This window comes from Leuciscus leuciscus (genome assembly GCF_965113295.1).
Source record: "Leuciscus leuciscus genome assembly, chromosome: 12".
Lineage (NCBI taxonomy): Eukaryota > Metazoa > Chordata > Actinopteri > Cypriniformes > Leuciscidae > Leuciscus > Leuciscus leuciscus.
Window position 1 is genome coordinate 20,656,164 of NC_138736.1, and position 24,543 is coordinate 20,680,706.

General features: G+C 37.5%; 1 long non-coding RNA gene across 1 annotated transcript; it reads left to right on the forward strand.

Annotated features, from left to right (window-relative positions):
* Window positions 1-14,148: 14,148 nt before the first annotated feature.
* Window positions 14,149-19,016, forward strand: LOC309511598. The gene is made up of 3 exons (XR_014210709.1): window positions 14,149-14,325; window positions 17,129-17,163; window positions 18,702-19,016. It is a non-coding gene; the product is annotated as an uncharacterized lncRNA (long non-coding RNA).
* Window positions 19,017-24,543: the final 5,527 nt, after the last annotated feature.

Consider the following 24,543-nt stretch of genomic DNA (forward strand, 5'->3'; position numbering starts at 1 on the left):
TGAACGGCAGAGATGCGCTGTTTACCACAACTCGCAAAAAGACGGTTTAAATTTGAATTGCGTTTCTGTGTGTGAATAAATGATCTGCTTTTAGCAAACTATTTTGCTATACTGAGTAAAATCGATTGAAATATGTTGAAATAAAATGTATTTGTATAAGCAACATATTAAACTGCAAATTAACATTTATATTCCTTATAATAAAAACGAAAGACCTATGTTACAGACATCAACATTTCGTTGATTAGTTTTGGATAGATTACACATTTTTACTGTAAAATATCTGCCACCTCAAATAAGCTTTTGTTTGCCAATTTTTGCTTATATGTTAAATATAGTATGTTTTGTCAATGTAGGCTATATTCGAAGTTTGAAATATGTATGATAAAATGTATACTTTAGTTTTTACAAAGAAAGATTACACTTCAATTGTTGTTGTAATTGTAACCTTTTTAATAAAAAATATATATATTTACAAGGTAGATGTAAACAAATTTTAAAAGGTAAATATAAGCATTTTCTTTAAATAATTTTTATTGTGTTTTATTATTGACAAATTTGGGGAGAGGATACATATTCCAAAACTGAAAATACAGTATGAGAATTAACTGCACAATTAATAGACATGTTTTCCTTGGATATTATACAATTTGCAAGCAAAATTTATGAAAAAATAAATAAAATTGACATGCTTCCAACTGTGAACCAATTTGGTAGAATATATATATATATATATATACTGTATATATATTGCTCTTGCATTCTTTCTTGTGGCTATAGGTGACACACCTGAATGAATGGCTCATTAAGTATGCGGGCCCCATTGTCTCCTAAGGTGTGAACCACTACATATGCATGATGCTGTTGAATGGTTGACGCCCCTTGCGCATATTGCCTTTACAAACAAAAAGTGTTTTACAAGATTTAAATCAATGTATTGTGTTATGTGAATGATAAGGGCAGGATGATTTTCACATCATTTTGAAGAAAAAACTCTAGGCAAAGACATCAATTAGTCAAAAGTCTTATTGACACGTATTTAGTATGTGTTTTGTGGCCTTATTTCAGAAACTTTAGTTTTTAGTTTTTTCAATAACCATGCATAAACATTATTCTCTCAAAAATACAAACATGTACATGCATGTTGCTCACATATTATGGTAGCCCTGTTTGTGCTAAATAGAGTGTAATTATACCTTTGCCATTAATATGTTTATAAGCAACTGAAAAAAGCACAAATGTCAGGGCATGTCAGAACATCTCAAGGACCCCAAAAACCCCTCAGACCTCAGAGGGTTAAAACACAAACCTCATACTTGAATAAAAGTTATCATGAATGTTAAGCTTAAGTTGCATTAACTGTTGTTTTCTCTAGCAATGTTTTAGAATGTTTGTCAAATTAAGCAATAATAATGACTAACCATTAAACATAAAAATTAGGCCTACATCTTATCAGTTTAGTAATGTTATCATTCTTATGTCATCTTTTTGTAAATAAGTGAACACAAAAACACATTGGTGTAGAAGACTCGGGTATACCATCAATTAAGGAAATGTATTGTTATAAATACATATTTTAATTATATATATATATATATATATATATATATATATATATATATACTTTTAAGACACTATCTAAAAGTAATTTTCAGTTAATGAATTAAAACAAATCAATACATTTTACACAGAAATATGTTGAGAGAGATGCTTTTTGTTTATCAAATTTAAACAGTCTAGATAGTGTTTTGGATATTTAGATTATGTATATTGTATTATATTATTAACATGGTATATGCTCTTTAAATTACACTACTTTTTTAATTATATGCCTATGATCAACCACACCTGAGAAACTTCTTTTGTGACTTGAATTTCTGTTCAATTCTTTATTGAACACAGCTATGGCCAATAAAAAAAATGGTTCATTACATATAGTTAGTGAAGCATTCAACATCCAATTATCTATGGAGATGTGTTAAAAGAATAACGAGTCTCAATCACAATTCATATAAATAAGCCTACCCTTTTTTGTTGGATTTGTCATTTTGGCTGTCAATATGGATAAGGAAATGTTTAAAACCTTGTATGAGTTAAAAAAAAAAAATCTGGAAAGGTTCCCCATGGCGTTTCTAAAATTGAAAAATATGTCCTTCTTAGAAGGGCACAGAACTTCACAAATAAAGGGTGAGTGAAGTCACACTTAGTGATTTATCTGACAGTCTCTTCATTACCAAAACTTTCAACTACTTTCAGATGAGGTTTTATACTATATACGGCAAAGAGGAGAGGGTGTACTGGCCAAAGTTTTGGACTCAACAGAGGAGGCCAAACGGGTATTTGATGAGTTCCACAGCAGTCCGATTGGCGCACACTGTGGTGTTCAGAAAACAACTGATGCCATTAATAAAAGGTTTTATTGGCCTGCCATGACCATTGATATTAAAACCTGGGTGACTGCAATTAACTGACATTTATGTCTTAATACTTTCCTAGCTCTATCAAAATGAGATTAAACAAAAATGTTTTAGGTTATGCACTGTGCAGCATGCCAGAAAAAAACAAGCTGAAATTAAGGACAAAGCTGAATATACCCCTATTGAGGTAGGTTGTGTGTTTGTTTAATGAAGAATATTCTCACTTTAAGAAAGTAATGATTTTTATTTTATTAATTTTTTTGGTCAGGTGGCTGAGCCATGGGACATTGTTGGCATGGATTTAGTGGGAAAGCTCACACCAACTAAAGAGGGCTACCAGTACATGTGTGTAATGGTAGACTATTTCACAAAGTCATGTGAGGCTTTCCCACTAAAGACTAAGAGTGTCAAACTATTTTACAGATTTGGTGCCCCAAAAAGGCTTTTGACTGATCAAGGCAAATAATTTGTGAACAAGGTTGGAGAATTACTCCTTTAAGATTTGAATAATTGGAAAAATATTAATAATTAAAGTCTTGTGTTGGTTTGTATAGATCAATATGGGTGTCTGCCAAGTACTTGGCATTAAAAGAAGTTTATGTGCCCCATACCACCCGCAGACCAATGGACTGGTTGAACGATTAAATGGCACAATTTAGAGGTATGAAAGTGACCATTCAACTGATAAAACAATACATGAATGGCAGATGAAGAATGCATTTGCTCTTGTCTGTTCATTGTATATTTTAAAAAAAATCAGGTCTCACACATTATATCACTGTAGGTGATTAACCGTAAGACTTGTTTTTTCAGGTCTTTGCGCAAGCTTGTGGGAAAACGGCCAGACACATGATCAGATTATTTGGAGGCTGCAAAGTTCGGTCTCCGAACTAAAAAACAAGTAACCACCAAATTCTCGCCCTACTTTTTAATGTTTAGAAATGAGCAAGGTAAAGTTAAAAAAAGGAAATTGGAGAAAGGAATCGCAATTGACATTCAGGTTGGAGACAGGGTCCTGCGGCAGAATATCAGAAGCAAGGAGAGAAAGGGGGGCAAGCTGGACCCAGATTATTTGGGTCCATACACCGTTATAAAAGTATAAAAAACTTGCACCTCATCCTACCTTCAGTCCTGCCACCCAGTCGGTCGTACAGCATTCCCCCCAAATACCTTGTTCTTCAGGTATGTGTTGTATGTGTTTTCCTTCGTAATTTATATATCCTACATTTTTCTACAAGATTTTCTTCTCTATCTCACTGTAGTGTTGCAAGACATATGGGCAAGGAAAATGGGTGGGAAACTTTGCAGTAAAGTTGGCCCGTACAAGGTCTTTACCTGGGAAACCTGGGGCGAACCTTGAAAGTGAGGTTTGTGCTGCAGTTAACATGATTGATACAATTTCCTGTAGTTCACTGTCATTTTGATTTTAGAATAGACCATATTCTGTAGTCATAGAGTTATACCTTGCAAGTCTGTCATTCTTTTTGACCACAGGTCATTATTGCGTACTTGACCTGCCTTGTGAGGAATTATTCAGGCAGGGCATTTGTCCTTGATTCCTTTCAAGCCACAAATATTTGGAAGAGGAAGGCCAGTTTAATGAAAAGGGTAAAAAACTAAAAAATCCTGATGCCATACAAGTACCTATCATGTTCTCAGGTAATTTGGTAATCTGTTATTGGAATGCCACATTTATACCTGTATGCTGTAGATGGATCTAGAACAAGGGCGTAACTTTGGGTCTACCATTGGGGTGGGGGGGTTAAACTCGCGGCATATTTATTAATTAATTTATTTATTGAATAATTTTCTTGTGTAAAAGGTAACATGCTAATTTGCCATTCCTGTATTAGAAGTACATTGTGATACTTTTATTGATTTAGGCTACTTAACATAAATACAGCTGTTCACTTGACTATTTATGCCATAATGACACAGTAGTTAAATTAAGTGTTTAAGCACTAGCCAGCAGTGGCAGCTTCCACTTAATTGATTTTTTGTGTGTTCAATATCTTATGAAAAAAAAAATGAAAAAAAAAAGAACTTAAAGATTAATCAATTGCATCACTGTATTGGCACCTACATGCAGCAAATGTATTATGCATAATTCAACTCTCAATACATTACACTATACCCACGGTTGTCAAACTGGGGTACGCGTACCCCCAGGGGTACGTGGACTGATTTCAGGGGGTACGCGAAAAAAGATCTAAGGCCGGAGACACACTGGCTGCGTGGCGCGAGCGTCTCAGCTGCGTGGCGTGTCTGTTTTTATTTCGGGTCCCATGTTAACAGGTTAGAGTTTGCACACTGCCTGTGTGACACACGCATCTCAAGCGCGGCTCGTGCCACGCGGAAAACGCGTGCATGCAAGAAATAGAACCAACGCCTATTTTTCACGCGACACGCAAGCGTGTTGGAAGCGTTTCCAGGCAAAATAGAGTAGGAAAATATGTTTATATGTCATTTTGACACGAATACATATTAATAAATGTCATTTTGATGTTTGAAAGTGTCTAGGCTTTGACATAAATGCAAATATTTTGTAATGTAAAAAAATATTATCGATTTTCAAATACTGCACCTGTCAATACAGAACGAAATATATTCAATAGCCTATTTTGCCGTCAACATATATAACATACATCTTTTCCTACTCTATTTTGCCTGGAAACGCTTCCAACACGCTTATGTCGCGTGAAAAATAGGCGTCGGTTCTATTTATAAAGACCAAGTATAGGAACAGTATAGACCAGGGAACGGCAACTGGCGGCCCGCGGGCCAAAACTGGCCCGCCAGCAATATTTTCTGGCCCGCCGGATTATTTTGGTAGTCCTAAATGCTGCACAAAACTCTTCCACTACTTGAGAAAAGCCGTAGTCGCGCGGCGATTTCACCGCCGCATACTGTGTGAAACGCCCATAGGGAATCATGCGGCGCGGGATTACATTTTAAAGTATAACTGGCGTTCACACCGGACGCGAATAGCGCGTCAAATTCGCGCCTGCCGCGTCTAGTTATACGCTTGACAGCTTTGTGTCCGTTCGCGCGTCAAAAGACGGTAGCAGTCAGAACTCTGGTGTACTTTGGACGGAGCGGGCGGTCTGACTGACAATAGCCCACTCGCACTCCCGACATCTTTTGACAGCGTATCCGCACTTAATTCTGACCACCTGTACACCTAGTTCTGAGGAGCTGTTTGGTACTGAAACCATTGTCAGTCAACAACATTATTTTTTTGCAAGGATGTTTGAAATAGTTCGGCAGAAAATAGCCTACTTCATTTCGTCAGTAGGGCAATATGATTTTCGTTTATGTTGCTTAGAAATTTGAGTGATAGGCTTTGTCCTATTTAATTTATGTTATTTATATTTCTTTCTTTTTTTCTGTGGCATTTTTTTTCTCTGCTGCTGACAGTACAATGTTAAAATAGCCTACTATTTATATTGACACGAACACAATTTTTGTATAGCATTTATAATTATTATAGGCTACTTAATCTCCTTCTTTCCGTTAGAGACATTTGAATGTGAGATTATGGAAACGAGATCTAAATTTTGTAGACCCGTCAGGTCGGGAAATAAAGCGGGGGTAACACCGAGTATATTTTAAGCGGTTGCTGAATAGAACCTTGTGGGAGCGGGACGGAAAAAAAAACAGTCCCGCGCAGACCTCCTTAAACCTTAGGTGTGTATGTGTGTGTCCCCGAATAAATAATAATAAAAAAAAAGGAATAAAGTTCAAAAGTCGGACTGTACGGAATGAGGCATGATTGCTATTCACACCTTTATTAAAATGGCTGTAATCTGTTACCACAATAGTACTTGATCTGTTTAAAATGATTTCCTTGATATATGCATAAATTAAAAATTAAAATTAAAATTTGTCTACTAAATTTTTTCTATTTTTGATCTGAGCACAATCAGAAAATCAGAAAACCCGTCCTTATTCGTTTTTTTTTTCTTTTTCATTTCAGTTCAGGAAATAAATAATGGAAAAACAAGTCGTTTTTCATCTTTTTATTTTTGGTTTTAATAAAAAAAGAAAATAAAAAAAAAAGATTGAATGAATGATCCACGGACGGTGACGGACACATCATATTCCACAATTATAGGCCTATATAAGAGTATTTAATTTGTATCCATAGGCCTACTCCGTGTAGCTGGCCCGCCATCTACTGGCTAAAAAAAATATTGGCCCGCGGCCAAAGTTACTTGCCGACCCCTGGTATAGACTGTGGAAAATGATCTAAGACTGAAACTGTCCCCACTTCGGCCTAACATCGCTGCATTATTTAAGAACATCCAGGCACATCCCTCACATTGATTAAACTGGTGATGTGGATGGAGAGGTGGTAGCAGGGTCCGAAATTAACACCCGCCAAGCGCCAAATGCGGGTAGATTTTCCGTTTGGCGAGTAAATCTCAAAAGGCTATCCGCCACACTGGCGGGTGAATGTTTATACCAAAATATGAAATTTTCAGCGCATTCACTATTCAGACCGGCCAAAGCGTCAAGCTTCCCCGTACTTTTTGACAAGCGTCCTTGACGGGCGGCCAGAGCTTCTTTGCAGCTCAAGTCTTCGGCGGTTTGTACGTACAGTTAACGCTCTATCTGTTGACGGCGCTGAGGAAAAAGGATATGTGAAGCTCCCGCACTGGAAGAAGCGGTCGCCGCCCATTTGTGTCCTGCTGGCAGTTGGAGAGCAAAGGGCGCGCACCAATCTAAAGTCCGTACAGAACGTCTTCAGCACTCGAGGTTCGTGCATAACGTTTCTGCTTTACACACCATGGCCGTTCTTTTCTCGAGAAAATGAGTTTTCCTATAGCGGTTGCAACGCAATACTCGTTCCCTTATCTCTCAGGGAACCGAGGTTACGTAAGTAACCAAGTACGTTCTGCCTTCCCTTCCACATGAGTCAGGTAACAAAACTGACAAAAAAAATTTTTTATTCATTTTCATCCCAATGATAGTAATATTTCATATATTTCTCTCATTCTGATCAATATATAGATTTTTTTAAATTTATTATAGGCCTACTTTATTATAATGTTTCTCTGGACATTTTTTTTTTATGTTTGTATTCAACATAATAGGCCTAACGTTACCTTATTATCTCAATTAAATGTACTAAAATGAATGTATATGTGACCAAAAAAAGGCTGTTTATTATTTTGGCCGGTAAAAAATATGCTTGGTTTTCATCTACCAGTCCCCGTGGCAGGTGAGCCAAAAAGTTAATTTCGGACCCTGGGTGGTAGGCCTATTCTGTGTGGTTTACTACAATTTAGTTTACTGTTTACTATTTAGTTTACTATTGTTAATGTGTTCTCTTTTTTATTATTATTTTACAGCAGAGAAGTTAAGAAAATATACAATGGTATCATATGTGAAAAGCAATACTTATCAGTATGTGAAAAGTTAACAATAGCTTTGAGATGTTGGATATGTGTTGTAGGCCTCTTGTGTGTGAGATTGGGTGCATATCTGTTTAAAATCATTATATTCAGCACATTTGTATCATATGTTGACTTTTGATGAGATTTGTATCATATGTTTATGATTCTATTCACTATTCTCGACAAAATTGATATAAATAAATATTAATAAAAAAAAAAAAAACTTGTTGTTAACAATTGGTGGTGTTGGGGGTACTCCGGAAGATCTATAATGTCTCAGGGGGTACATGCCTATTAAAAGTTTGGGAACCACTGCACTATACAATACTTTTATTATCATTTTCCCTTTGGGTCAGGCATCAGCATAGTGTCTGGTGTCAGATTTTTAGCACGATAAATGCAAATGACTGAAGTTACCACTCACTTTCAATGACATGTGCAGAGTAGGCAACCCTAACACCGAGGTAATGTGTGGAATACCACCTATGATTTATCCTTTTTTTGGCCATTCAAACATGTCGATTTTTATTCACATAATTACTAGGCTGTTGCCTTTTCTATCCAGTAGGTGGCAGTCCAGGATAAGAAATAGCAGTTCAAGAAAATAAACTAAATAGTAGGAACAAAGAAATTAAAGCAGCATAGCCTACAAGTGCAAACGGAAATGTAATGTGTGAAGTTACTGGAATGGAAATAAATGTAACCACCTTCTACATACTTTTGAAGACATTTTGTTTCAAGCGTGCGCACTCAAAAGGAGTGGCGTAACCTCTGAACTAGCCCATAGCAGCTAGCTGTCAATGGATGACATCTCTAGTCACAAGTAAATTATGCAATCCCCCCCAAAACGTGTGACTGTATTGGAGCATACAGCAACTTAAATTACAATTCAGTGACATTGGTTCTACACAGTCCCTGGCACCCTCTGGCTTTACCTCATAGGACACTGGCAAACGAACATCTGGCCAGCCAACTCCAGTCAACAATACAAATTGTACTGGCTTTGTACCCAGCAAGCTAAACACATCCACTCAATAAACAATCTTGACACCGGAGTCGTCGTTCAGATTTACTGAATAAATGTGTAAAACTCTAACACAATATAAAAACAAAAAGAATACATAAATAAACTGTAACATGGTAACATGGAAAGAACCTATATGAGGATATATGCGCATATATGAAACCTATATGCAGTTTATATGCACATATATGCTGCATATATACAGCATATATGCACATATATGATGTAGCGACAATGCCTCTAGTTTAGGGAATTTATTAGCTCAAATGAGAGGTAATATTCATAAGATATGAATATGCATATGCCGTTTACACAAATTAAATTATTCCACAAAGGGAATAGGTCAGATCTCAACGTATATCAATAATTACCAAGATTACTCGTAGTATTTATCGATATAAGTAGATAGAATTATATTTTAATTAGGGGAAATTTAGGTAGAGTTTAATTCTCATTCATCATACAACCATCCGTCCGGCAGATCGGATGCACGATTTCTGAACAGAAACCTATTGTCTCCAACACGACAAATAATTTTCCTGTGGCCACAAAGGAATGATTATTTTCATGTCTTAGACAACTTAGATTGTTTAATAGTAAAATAAAGGGTAGAGCTGGTAGGCAATCACACTTTCAGGGATTTCAGTAATGGAACAATATGAGACAGATTCAATTCACAAAGATTATAGGATTTTAATCAAACAACTAAGATTACATGTACTATTTCAATCACGCTAGAGTAAATATGCATAACAAACAAATAATATAAACGATTGCAAATAAGAAATAAAATAAAACAAAAATATTATGAGAGGGGAAGAGAAAAATGAGAGAGGGAAAAGGAGAGAGAGCAAAGGAGAAAGTTTGGTAACGCTTTAGATTACAGCCCGGAAAGTACTGCGTAATTAAAATGAAAGTACAGTGTAACGTTCGGTAATTACAGTGTACCTATAAAGTACTTACGTGTAAGTATAGGGGAACAATATGTAAAGTCTTGGGAATAAAGGTGTAACAACCAGGAAAATACTGCGTAATTAAAACGAAATTACAGTGTAACTTTCTGTAATTACAGTGTAGCCTACCTATAAAGTACGTACGTGTAAGTATAGGGGAATAATATGTAAAGTTTTGGGAATAAATGGGTAACAACCAGGAAAATAACAAATTATTTAGGCAAATTATTTAGACTGTAAGTATTCCATGTACACTCTAAAAACTGCTGGGTTGTGTTAACCCAATTTTGGGTCAAATATGGTCTCACCCAACGTTGGGTTAAAAATTAAATTTAAAAATGGACAAACCCAGCCGTTGGTTTACATTTTTAATGTAACCAATGCAATTTGTCCATTTTTAAATTGCATTTTTGTCCATTTTTGATCTTGTCCAAAATGCAATTTGTCCATTTTTAAATTGCATTTTTTAACCCAACGTTGGGTGAGACCATATTTGACCCAAAATTGGGTTAACACAACCCAGCAGTTTTTAGAGTGTAGTTACAGGGTAAGTATGACATTGCGGGCTGTAAATTAAAGTGGTGATTCTTACCCTCTTGTTTCATGTAGTTACAGGGTAAGTATGACATTGCGGGCTGTAAATTAAAGTGGTGCTTCTTACCCTCTTGTTTCATGTAGTTACATGGTAAGTATGACATTGCGGGCTGTAAATTAAAGTGGTGCTTCTTACCCTCTTGTTTCATGTAGTTACAGGGTAAGTACAATAAAAACACATGTACACACACACAATCTGATATCACTCGGAAAACTTTATTTTAAAAAACCCCAACTTATTTCAAAACGGATTTACAGCACTTTCGCTTGCTTGGTTTCCTCCTCCTCTTGTTCCTTTTCTTTTTCTTTCTTTCCACTGATGAATCTTAAGAAGGAATCCCATGACATGTCTCTTGCTATTCTGTATTATGTGTTAAAAGAAAATAGCCTACAGTAGGCTACAGAAATGTCCTCACCATTTACTCATCTTTTACCCTGATGTCATCCAAGATGTATACAAATTTCCTTCTTCAGATTAACACAAACAAAAGTTTTTAGAAAAATAAATAATCTCTGTAAATGCATATAATGCAAGCTCATGTGTTCCTAAAAGTTGACAACAGCACATACAACAATAACTACAGTAATCCATACGACCCCAATGGATGAATCAATGTATTCTGAAGTGAAACGAGAAACGTTTTTAAGAAAAATACCAAATATTTAAAAATTTTAAACTGTAGACTATCGCTTCCGACCAACTGTCACCTGCGTGTTCATGAGGGGGTTGAGTACGTTTACGCTTGACAATTTAAAGCTTGACGTAAGCGCACCGAAAAACCGAATGTCAAATTATTATGATTTTTTTAATGTTTTTATTATTGCTCACAACAAAATACAAACAATAACAGATAATACTAATGAAAAACAAAACATGCAGAAGAACAGAGACACCAGTTCTCGCGCGAGTTTCACATCAAACTCCCGCGAGGATGCAATGGACGCTTAAAGCTTCAGCAAACGCGAAGCCATTCAAGCCGACTCTCATGCACTCGCTGGTGACAGTTGGTCGGTAGCGAAAAGATGAGTAAATTATGAGAACATTTCTGGGTGTACTGTATTTTCTTTTAATACATAATACAGAATAGAAAAATACTCCTCCTTATGATTAGGCAAATCAGTGGAACGATAGAAAAAGAAGAGGAGGACCAAGAGGAGGAGGAGGAAGCCATGCAAGAGAAACAAAACAGGACAAAACATGCTACTTTCTATCAGGACTTTAGTATTTGAAATGAAAAGTTGATTTTTCAAAAATAAATAAAGAATAAGAAGTGTAAATGTTGTAAATCTGTTTTGAAATAAGTTGTTTTTCAAATAAAGGTTTTCCAAGTGATCAGATTGTGTGTGTAGGCCTACATGTGTTTTTATTGTACTTACCCTGTAACTACATGAAACAAGAGGGTAAGAATCACCACTTTAATTTACAGCCCGCAATGTCATACTTACCCTGTAACTACATGGAATACTTATAGTCTAAATAATTTGCCTAAATAATTTGTTATTTTCCTGGTTGTTACCCCTTTATTCCCAAAACTTTACATATTATTCCCCTATACTTACACTTATGTACTTTATAGGTACACTGTAATTACCAAAAGTTACACTAATTTCGTTTTAATTACGCAGTATTTTCCTGGTTGTTACACCTTTATTCCCAAGACTTTACGTATTGTTCCCCTATACTTACACGTAAGTACTTTATAGGTACACTGTAATTACCGAAAGTTACACTGTACTTTCAATTTAATTACGCAGTACTTTCCGGGCTGTAATCTAAAGCGTTACCGAAAGTTTTGGTATGTAAGATGGTAGCGTGTAAGGGGATGTGTGTGTGTTTTAGAGCGCGTGCGTGTGTTTTCTCGGAACGCGTGCGTGTATGTGTGTGCGTGTGGGTTTAGAGCACGTGCGTGTGTTTGTGGGTGTAAGTGTGTGTGTGAGGATAAGTGTGTGCGTAAAGAATGAGTGAGAGAATTTAGAGAAAGGCCAAGACAGTTTACAACATTCCTTCACACCTAGACCCCAACAGTTTCTAGTAATTATTAGACAACTTAAACAGCATTTCTTTCAGATTGCGAATTTAAGAATGTAATTGTGTACGTTACTTGTTCTTGCTTATTGGGCCCTCGTTTTGTGAGCCGGTTGTGTACAAAAGGAGCCTGGAACACGTGGTCTGATGCGTCGTCAAGGCGGAGGTCGTTGCGATGGTAACTCAGAGCGTTTAACTTAGTCAAAGATGATTAAGCCTTAAGTTGGTTTCGTTGGTTGGTAAGAAATTATCAAACTGAGATAAACTATCAAGAAAAGAAAGACTTAGAATAGAAAACGAAAATAAAAAGCAAACGAAGGTTTCTTGGAAGAAGGAAGGAGGCGGGTCTCTCTCTCTCTCTCTGGCGAACTGCTACCGAGGTACGAGAGATCTGGCGCCGTGTTTTGAAGTCGCTAAAACCACGCCTTCTCGCGTACGTGACCCAATCGTCTGGGAGGACGATCGTGGCCACCTCCTTACGTTTTGCAACGGTACACGCCTTCTCTGACTGTGTACTGACGGAATAAACTCGTTAATGAACATTTATAAACCTGGTATTAATGAAAGAATGCATCTTCTGATATTTTGTGTTGAAGATTCAACACCGTTGGGTTCTTTGGAACAAAACAGTACCGCGAATGATAATTCTGTGAGCCAATAACACACAGATACATGATTTCTCGTGATTACACGCACATCAAATTGGTTACATACAAATACAGCTTATATAGATAGTATTTTGGGTATGGAGACCACGGAACACTTCAAGAAATACATTTTCAGAGCCTGACTCCACCCACTGGCAATATTTGAAAAATGCTAGAAAAGTGGGCAGAGCCCAGCGGAGATAGAGGGGACGAACCGTGAGCGGGGGGGGCGTGCACCTGAGACCTGCTGTCAGTCTCTCTAAAATGGAGAGTGACTCACAGGGTCGCAAGACGACGTAAAGTACATGCATCTGCTAAGTTTTATCGAGTTGATGTCAATAGCGCGCGCTCTCTGTAGGCATATTCATATTTTGCCGCTATGTGAAAAAATCTAGCAAAATGCGCCGACGTGTTTGTCGACCCCAGAGGATTAACTTTAGCCTAACCATAAATTGTGATTAAAATATATATGATCACTCACATCAAGACGCCGCTGCGGTGGTGGAGTCCATGCAGGAGGAGCAGCGTTTGGCACTGCGTCACTTTTCAGCGCGAGGTGTGTGGAGAAGCCCATTTCCACCTCTATTGCGTTTCAAAAGCAATTCCGCGTAAAATGCAGGTTTCACACTCACGGTCTTCCAGGCCAAGTGCATGCAACCACTGTCGCCTAATTTACAAGTCTGCTGGAAAGCTATGCAGTCCAACAGTGATGTTGCAACCAGCAACACTACACCTACGTATCCTCCTGACCACTGTACTAAATACAGATAAATCTACGCTAGCTCATCCCAAGGGCGTGGTGAGCTCGTACCAGGGGCGTGAGCTGGAACCTGCTTACGTCACGTAGTACCGCTTACGTCACGTAGTACCGCTAACATCCAATAGGAAAATTCAACTGCAGTAGCCACCGTTCAACCTGAAGAGGGCAGCACTCAGACGTTTTTACACCATATATAGTAGAATTAAAACACTTTATACCCAAATGTCAAAAAAGTTACTCGAATCAATGAACAGCACTAACAAAGCCCCATTCTTACAGATCATTAACTAAAAAAAGTTGATTTAGGGTTTAGTTACCCTTTAACAGTGGTTCAAAGCAATCGTGTTCGTCGAGAGCAGCCGTGAGCAGGAGCCCTGTTGTCAGTCAGTCCGTTTGGATCACTGATCTATATAATGTCATTGGTTTGGATTCTTCGGAAATAACACCCTTTTCAGTGAGCCTGGTTCGTCACAGCGGACATCATGCCAACCGATCACCGGCTGAGGTAAGAGTCTGCATGTGAACGATATTTTATATTACATTTGTGTTAAGTTTACGTTACAGTTTTCAAGCTAACGTTAGCATTTTAATGATGTTCAGTTAACTGGCGAGAGCTGGAGGCAAAACACTGAAAGTGTAGCATGCATCTTTACATTTTCCATCTGTTTTAAGAAAGATCAGTTGAACCCACACCTCAAAAGACCTAAAACAAGCTTTCGTAGACTTATACATAAAGTCTGTTTAATTGTGTATAAAATCTTTGTTAATACACGATAGTATCTGTCAGTAAATCAATCTCTTAAATGGCGGGACATTTTGAAACACTGTCTGGAAGCTGAAAACTCTTCTCTTAAAAAAATAGTAACCACATTTTTGGTGGATTTTTATTACCATTTTTAATAACCACAGTTATACTACAAATAGGCCTAACGTTACCAAGGTTTTTTTTTTGGGTTAAACCATAGTTAATTTTCATAAGGGTTAACGTGGCTATCAAGACTGTTAAGAAAACGAATTCAGTAAATACTGTACTCGTTGATGATACAGGAAAACACATGAGGCTAGAATATGAACACCACATGATAAATTGCATATTCTGGCTGCATGCTTGCCAACACGTAGCTACAGAATGCATATATGTGCATATAGGGACGTCCCGCCCCATTTGGAGCAGCCATCTTGACGGAATAGAAAATGCTAAACCGCTGGTGATAATACAGCTCGTTGCGAAATATTCATCTATTTACCAACCTTTGCGGTGATGATTGAAAAATCCTTCCCCGCTGGCGTCCAAATCAAATAGTTGCTGACCCATCCGGACTCGTGATACCGATAGCCTGCTAAGCTTTTGTATGCTTTTAATGAAGCTCCGGTGTAGCGTGATGGGAAGTGAATAAGGTAGCTGTAAATGTCACCGAACTCAATGTCAGGAAGTTTTTCTACACATTTAATGCCTGTAAAAAGAACTTGTGGTGCTTCATATGGATCTATGATTCCTAATTATTTTATCTTCCTCTTGTATATTTCTTTTTATGATGACATGACGTAAAGAGTTAGCTGACGGCCGCTGCGCTAATAATAGATAGTGGCCAGTGACCGCGACGCTGAAGTGTGTGAGAACAAATGAATAACATCAGTGCGAACCACGAACATTTATTTGGATTAAATATTTAAATATTAAATTTTAATCATTCTGTGTCATTTTTCAATGTCAGTCTTTTCACTATTTACATGTTTATGCCCAAAATGCTATAATATTCAAAGTAGTTGACTGTCGTTCTCCTCTACCCTGTGTACATTATTGATTAAATAGCCTAACGTTAGCCTATTTAAAATCGTTACAGGCACCTCGCGAGCATTCATTCATTCAACTATTTTAAAAGACTGGAATGAACACCAGCACACACAAGCAATCTTTTTTATAGTCAATTTAATAAAAAAAAAAATGTAACAACAGGTATGAAATGTCAGAAAGAGAAAAAAAACTTAATGGGAAGACGAGCACAGGACTGCTGCAGCTTAGTGGATAAATATATTTAGCCTATTTATTATTAAGATTGCACAGTTGGAAAGAAAATATATTTATAGGAACATTTCAGCAGGCTCAAGATAATTATACAGTGACCATTATTCATTATTTTAATCAATTCGCAGCCATAAAACGTGATAATCCGCATTCTCATGTATGTGCGCTTGTGCAATAGTATTCCGTCAAAATGGCTGACACGCGGCTAGGGGTCACGTGACTGGGAGATCCCTATATTAGGCTTATAAAGTCAGTTGAGGTTTTGCATTGTCCCAGTGGAACATATTCTGACATGTGTAAATGTAATACTGAGTTGTAAAAATATATATATATATATATATATTAGGGCTGGGGGAATTAACGCGTTAATCTTTGCGATTAATTTGAAATGTTTAACGCGTAAAAAAAAAATAACGCAATTGACGCAGCACTTTTTTTTTTTGCCTCGTTTTAATGATTTCCTGTTGCGTCTGCTATTAAAAAGGCCGAAATATGCCGTCCCGCCCCTCCATGTTCGGCGGTCAGGTTTCATTCTCGGGCAGCTTTCATGAGCGGGTCTTTTCCGCTCGGTATGTGCGTCGCGCTCTGTGCTCCGCACGTGCGTGCGTGTGGTGTGTGCGTGTGTGCGTGTGTGTGTGTGTGTGTGTGTGTGTGTGTCGGCTCGCTCTGTCGTTAATGGCCCAGGAGCGGCGAGCTCTCCGTTCCGTGTGTGTGTGTGTGTGTGTGTGTGTCGGCGGCTCTGTCGTTAACGGCCCAAAGGCTTCAATCATGTACTAAGCACTGGAAAAGTAAAGTCCACTCAAGTAACGTGAAATTTCTCTGTTGACTTCTGTTTGCTGAGCTGGTATAGCCATGCTGGGCAACAATGGTAAAATGACCTGCTCTGATCACATGCTCTGGTAATAATAGCTTTGTAGGACTATATTTTGTTTTAATAATTAATAAAATAATAATAATAATAATAATCTGTTAAATTGATTATGTTGATTGATTATTGAAAAAGAATAATATATTGATATATTGATGTTTAATATTTTAATATAGGGCTATTTTCTGTTCCCTTTTTTTCCTGTGTTGTTTAATTAGGTGATTCTAAGTTTAAATATTGATGATTACAAGCTTGGGGGAAGCGCAATTAATTGCAATTAATTACAGAAATTGTGCAATTAATTAGTTAATTTTTTTTAATCGATTCCCAGCCCTAATATATATATATATATATATATATATATATATATATATATATATATATATATATATAATTTTTTTTTTTTTTTTTCAGGTCAAGTGGAAAGCAGAATGATCATGGCAAACAAGGTATGGGAAGAAATATTGTAATATTTAAAATATTGTAATGGCTGAGTCTTCTGATTCCATATGATTGCATTAAAAGTGGCAGAAAATTTAATTTGTTTTATACTATATTTTCCCATGTGAATATTCATTTGATCCTTGTGAGGCCACTGTAGCTGCACAAGGTTTGGTTTTGCTTCAGTAAGACCACGATTGTGTTAGATTCCACACATCTATTTTTATTTTTTGTATTTTTTTATTTTTATTGTAATTAGGCTCTGTCATTTAGAAACATGGGTTTTCCTATCACTTAATGACATACACTCACCTAAAGGATTATTAGGAACACCATACTAATACTGTGTTTGACCCCCTTTCGCCTTCAGAACTGCCTTAATTCTACGTGGCATTGATTCAACAAGGTGCTGAAAGTATTCTTTAGAAATGTTGGCCCATATTGATAGGATAGCATCTTGCAGTTGATGGAGATTTGTGGGATGCACATCCAGGGCACAAAGCTCCCGTTCCACCACATCCCAAAGATGCTCTATTGGGTTGAGATCTGGTGACTGTGGGGGCCATTTTAGTACAGTGAACTCATTGTCATGTTCAAGAAACCAATTTGAAATGATTCGAGCTTTGTGACATGGTGCATTATCCTGCTGGAAGTAGCCATCAGAGGATGGGTACATGGTGGTCATAAAGGGATGGACATGGTCAGAAACAATGCTCAGGTAGGCCGTGGCATTTAAAGGATTGCCCAATTGGCACTAAGGGGCCTAAAGTGTGCCAAGAAAACATCCCCCACACCATTACACCACCACCACCAGCCTGCACAGTGGTTACAAGGCATGATGGATCCATGTTCTCATTCTGTTTACGCCAAATTCTGACTCTACCATCTGAATGTCTCAACAGAAATCGAGACTCATCAGACCAGGCAACATTTTTCCAGTCTTCAACTGTCCAATTTTGGTGAGCTCGTGCAAATTGTAGCCTCTTTTTCTTATTTGTAGTGGAGATGAGTGGTACCCTGTGGGGTCTTCTGCTGTTGTAGCCCATCCGCCTCAAGGTTGTGCGTGTTGTGGCTTCACAAATGCTTTGCTGCATACCTCGGTTGTAACGAGTGGTTATTTCAGTCAAAGTTGCTCTTCTATCAGCTTGAATCAGTCGGCCCATTCTCCTCTGACCTCTAGCATCAACAAGGCATTTTCGCCCACAGGACTGCCGCATACTGGATGTTTTTCCCTTTTCACACCATTCTTTGTAAACCCTAGAAATGGTTGTGCGTGAAAATCCCAGTAACTGAGCAGATTGTGAAATACTCAGACCGGCCCGTCTGGCACCAACAACCAACAATCAAAATTGCTTAAATCACCTTTCTTTCCCATTCTGACATTCAGTTTGGAGTTCAGGAGATTGTCTTGACCAGGACCACACCCCTAAATGCATTGAAGCAACTGCCTTGTGATTGGTTGATTAGATAATTGCATTAATGAGAAATTGAACAGGTGTTCCTAATAATCCTTTAGGTGAGTGTATATCTCTACCTTTCATTCCAGCCAGAGGATCTGACGGTTGCTGCTCGCATCTCAGCCTACCTGATGGAAAATTCTTGCTGGATGAATGACCTTCACCTTCAATTCAACCTTGCCAAGACAGAACTGCTTATGGTTTCAGCCAAACCATACTTGCTGCGATCCTGCTGATTTGCCTTATACAACACCAGAAAGATCCGGCCCTTCCTATCGGAGCCACACAACTCCTTGTCTAAGCTCTTGTTCTATCCAGACTGGACTATTGCAGGCCTTCCAGCATCAGTCAAATCTCTGCAACTGATCCAGATGCTGCAGCAAGACCTAAACTCACTGCTTCAGATCTATGTGTCAGGGTCCCCGCGGATCCTTAAAAGGTCTTAAATTAGATTTTTTTAAATTAAGGCCATAAAAAGTCTTAAAAAAAAATATATATATTTTTTGGTTTACTTATGAAAGGTCTTAAATTTTAGATGACACTTTGACTTAGACTTATCTAAATGCTTTCGAAATTAAAACGATCTAATTAGCGTAGCCCTACGTATTATTTTTTTAATTCTATCTTGGTGTATTTGCTTGTTCACGTGACAATTCGCGTCACTTACGGCAGTATATTAGCCTACATATGTCTCCTGCACGCGAGAGGAGAGAAGAAAACCAGTAAATGTCAGTTCAATTGTATGTTCATTCTTTATGTGCTTAGGAGTGTGCGATATTGTCTGTGAACTATGATGATATTGTAATCATTGTTTTAACTATGTATGAGGCACTGCGAGTGCGAGCTGACATCGCCTCTCATGCTTGCTTTCACTGCGTGATGTGTCGGTGCAGTTATAGATGTCCCCAAATGAGTTTTGTCTTATATTTATATCATATTATGTTGTTATATTAGAATATCACATGATCAAGAGTGCCGTTTTCCTTTGCACAATTGCAAATGTGCTATTTATTTTATACAACAGTTAAATTAACAAAGTTAACATTGTGAGTTACTTTTTGGACACAATATTGTCAATTTTCACTTTATATCACCGACGAGAATTTCATAATGAAGCCGTGGTCGAACAGACAGCGATTATTTTATTTTATTTTTTTACTGAAATCCGCGTTTTGAACGAATCATTTTAACGATTCAATGAACAATCACTTGTTTTTCTGAATAAATCAACCGTTTGAACAAATCGGTTGAATAAATGACTCCAACAACTCGCTTATTAAGACAGTGACTTGCTGCCACCTACTGGTGGTTTTAGTTTCATATTTAAAGTATCCTTTAATTAAAACGTTAAAATTATCAATCATTTAATATTTAAATATTGAATAGCTTTATTTATGCAATTGTAAAGACAGTGTAAATATAGTAGGCTATAATGCCAGTTTTGATGCCGCTTCTGTGTCGCCTCTGCACTGCAAGGATGGATTTTAATTTAATGATTTATTTTGACATTGGTACTGTGTTATTCTAATATAATTTAATTTGAATGTTAGAATTTGACATAAAAGGTGATGCACACCTCTAAATACGTTTAGAAACAATGTCCATATGTAGGTGAAAATGCCCCTGGAAATTAGCCTGGGTTTCCCCATGCTGCCTTGAGCGCAGCGCGATTTTATTCACGCTGCTAGTCAGCATGGATTCCATGGACCAGATTTTCGCCTCAGCTAGGGAACCAATCACAGAACGGGGAGGGAGCAGTAAGACGATGACGACATCTATGCGACACACCGAAGCAGTTTGTTTATATCTATGGTTCCAACATGACAGATGCATATTTTTAGGAACACATCTACAAAAATATGCCTGTATTTCAAGTTGATAAAATAATTTAAAATCCACATCAGTTTATTTGTGCCGACGCGCCACGCCCTCCCAGGATCTATAACGTTACCTAGGCTACTTTTACTTTTAAAAATTCATCATTACCGCGCGCGCGATCTGCTTGTAGTCGTCGAGATGGATGCTGAGGAGTTGAAGAAAAGAATAGCTAGTGGAGATTGTAAAGTTGTCGACAATACGTCATTAAAAATCAAGTCCAGTGTGTGGGAGAAATTTGGAGTTATCTGAAGAAAATATTGTGAAAGGCTTTGCTGCAAACATTTTCGTGTTGGTTAGCCGCAAATGTGGAACTTCATCCCTGAGGAAGCACGCAGAAACTGTGGTAACAAAGCAGTTCTATCGAACGGTATTTTTCATATTTAACACTGTTAAGTATGTGTGGTGTGCAGGGCGTGTTTGAACCCAAAATGGTCAGATGTAGGCTAGGCGAAATTGCGTGGCATATAGTGTTGTAGCCGCGACTGTTCGATTGGTAAAATGTTATACGGCTACTCAGTTTTGTGGTAACGTTAGCCATGTTCTTCATGTATTGGCCTTTTGACAGCTTCGGCTGAAGTTGTCCTTGTGTTAATTGTCGTGTAATAACTTCTGTATGACCTGGCATTAAACATTTTTGTAAGTGTGTCTATCAGAGATGGGGGACTCGAGTCACATGACTTGACTCGAGTCAGACTCAAGTCGCAAATTTAAGGACTTGAGACTTGCTTGACTAAATTAAGAAAATGACTCGACTTGACTTTGACTTGAGATCCAATGACTCGAGACTTGACTTGACTTGAACTGTATGACTCGAGAATGACTTGATATACATTTTTATATAAATCATCGCAACATCAATTGATGAACAAAATGAAAGCAATGGAACCATTGACGCCAGTCATCAGATTCTGCGCGATTGCGTGACGCTGCACAAGCACAGAAAAAACATACATCGCGGTGAGCGCTAAATATAAAAACATCTCCCAGCATCGTTTCTTTTTGGATATAAACACTAGAAATTGACCATATTCATACAAGAAGATTTGCTGTACGCATAATAACAGGCAAGGGATATCGGACGACCATCACAACCTCGAACAGTCGAACTTCATTCACCACGTCTAAAAGTAAGCTATGGCTTGTTTAACCTGTTTGTTATAGTTAATTTGACTATCTTTAAATCTAGAGAGAATATTGGTAAAAACAGCATGCCTCTTTATACACAATTATGTTTTCAAATGTAGCTTAATGTTGTCAATATTCAAATGATAATTAATGATGGCATATGTTTTGTATAACATTTGACACATTTCTTTCCAATCATGCTTTAAAGCCAAATATGTCGTTCTTTCCAATGACAAAAAACAACATAGAAAACTGTTAATGTTTTGTCGTGTTTTATGTTTCTCTTAAAGCAGGGTTAGATGTTATCAGGGGTTTGGGGGCAAAATGCCAGAAGAATTAATATGCACCCAAAATTCTAAATGTGGTGGAAAAATTGCCCTAGTATGAGTTATTTTTATAATTACCCTATAACATATGGGATTAAAAAATATTTCCAGAATATTGGCGCGATTGCAAATGTGATAATGATTTTATAAAACAGTTCAGTAAACAAAGAATGAATGTTGTGATGTGACATTTTAGACATAATATTCCAAATATTCTCTGTTTTTGCTTTATTTCTCCAATGACAATAATTCCAAACAAGCCACAGAAAGAGTTACGCATATTTGTGATTCAGTGACCTAGTTGCTTAGTTCCAGAACGAATCTGCCGTTTTGAACAAATCAGTTGAATGAGTTCTATGACTCGTACATTAAGACGGTGATTTGGCGCCACCTATTGGCGGTTTTAACTTCATAATTAAAAATATATAACTTATATAAAGGGGATGCCAGTTTGAAGAATGCCATTTGGTGGCATAGGAACCATTATACTTGAATTCTCAAGTCAAGTCATCTTCATTTATATAGCGCTTTTAACAATGTAGATTGTCTCAAAGCAGCTTTACAGAGATAAATGTATAATTTAACGTTAGATTGTTTTGACTTTATAGCGGTTCTTTAATAAAGTTATTTTCCAGCTAAAGTTGGTTTTGATTGATTCGCTTCCGTCGCAACGATCATTTGTTATTAAATTAGGGGCCGCTAAGACGACACCATTCTCTCTACACAGACTTTAAACGCGATCCTGTGAGAAACGCTGATGGCGTTCAGATGCGCATTAAGAATTGGTTCTATAGTTATGTGCGTTTGAATATATGTGTGCAGGTTTGGAATTCCCTACAAACCAAGCCTAAACAAATTACTGGTGTTTCCTTATAGTTTTAATTCAGAATTTTATTTTATTTTATCAATTCGGGGTAGATACGCAAATTGAGTTTCCCGACGACGCTTTATCTGTAGAGTGGGAAAGGGATCCTCCATAGGGAGAGACTAGTTGGCACTTCAGCACTGCGTTGTTATCGGGTCCAGGCGAAGGGCCTTCGTCAGATCTGGAAACGGCCTGGATCCGGCAGGCTGCGGGAAAACCTCGGGATAAACACAGACACTAAAATTAGCGTAGATGCCATTCTTCTCATGATGTAACAAGTACATCAGGATTTATGGGAAGTGTTCCCGGTTCCAGCTGACCTAATCTATGCAGCCTAATATTGAATTATAGAAGTCTATAATGTATTATGTGAATGCTAGGTCAAAGAGATGTGTCTTTAATCTAGATTTGAACTGACAGAGTGTGTCTGCTTCCCGGACAATGTTAGGAAGACTGTTCCAAAGTTTTGGTGCTAAATAGGAGAAGGATCTACCGCCAGCAGTCGATTTTGATATTCTAGGTATTATCAACTGGCCGGAATTTTGAGATCGCAATAGACGTGAAGGAGTATAATGCGTTAAGAGCTCGCTCAAGTACTGCAGAGCTAAACCATTTAGTGCTTTGTAAGTAATCAGCAATATTTTCAAATTGATGCGATGTTTAATAGGGAGCCAGTGCAGTTTTGACAAAACTGGGCTAATATGGTCATACTTCCTGGTTCTAGTAAGAACTCGAGCTGCTGCATTTTGAACTAGCTGTAGTTTGTTTATTAAGCGTGCAGGGCAACCACCCAGTAGAGCATTACAATAATCTAGCCTTGATGTCATGAAAGCATGAACTAATTGTTCCGCATTTGTCAATGAGAGCATATGACGTAATTTAGATATATTTTTAAGATGGAAAAATGCGGTTTTACAGATACTAGACACGTGACTTTCAAATGAAAGATTGGTATCAAAGAGCACACCCAGGTTCCTAACTGACGACGAAGACTTAACAGAGCAGCCATCAAGTGTTAGACAGTATTCTAGGTTATTACGTGAGGACGTTTTTTGTCCAATAATTAGAATCTCTGTTTTTTCAGAATTTAGAAGTAGGAAATTACGAGTCATCCAATTTTTTATATCAGCTATGCATTCTGTTAATTTAGTGAATTGGTAAGTTTCGTTAGGTTTTGAAGAAATATAGAGCTGAGTATCGTCGGCATAACAGTGGAAGCTAATTCCATGTTTCCTAATGATATCTCCTAATGGTAGCATGTACAGAGTGAACAGCAGCGGTCCTAGTACTGAGCCTTGTGGTACGCCATACTGAACTTGTTATCGATGAGACATCTCTTCATTTACTGCTACAAACTGATAACGGTCAGATAAGTATGATTTAAACCATGCTAGTGCAATTCCACTAATGCCAACATAGTTTTCTAGTCTATTTAAAAGAATGTTGTGGTCGATGGTGTCAAACGCAGCACTAAGATCGAGTAACACTAATAGCGAGATACAACCACGATCGGATGATAAGAGCAAATCATTTGTGACTCTAATGAGAGCAGTCTCAGTACTATGGTACGGTCTAAATCCGGACTGAAAATCCTCGCAGATATCATTTCTTTCTAGAAAGGAACACAGTTGTGAAGATACTGCCTTTTCTAGTATCTTTGACAGAAAAGGTAGATTCGAGATCGGCCTGTAATTGACTAATTCTGAAGGATCAAGTTGCGGTTTTTTAACAAGCGGT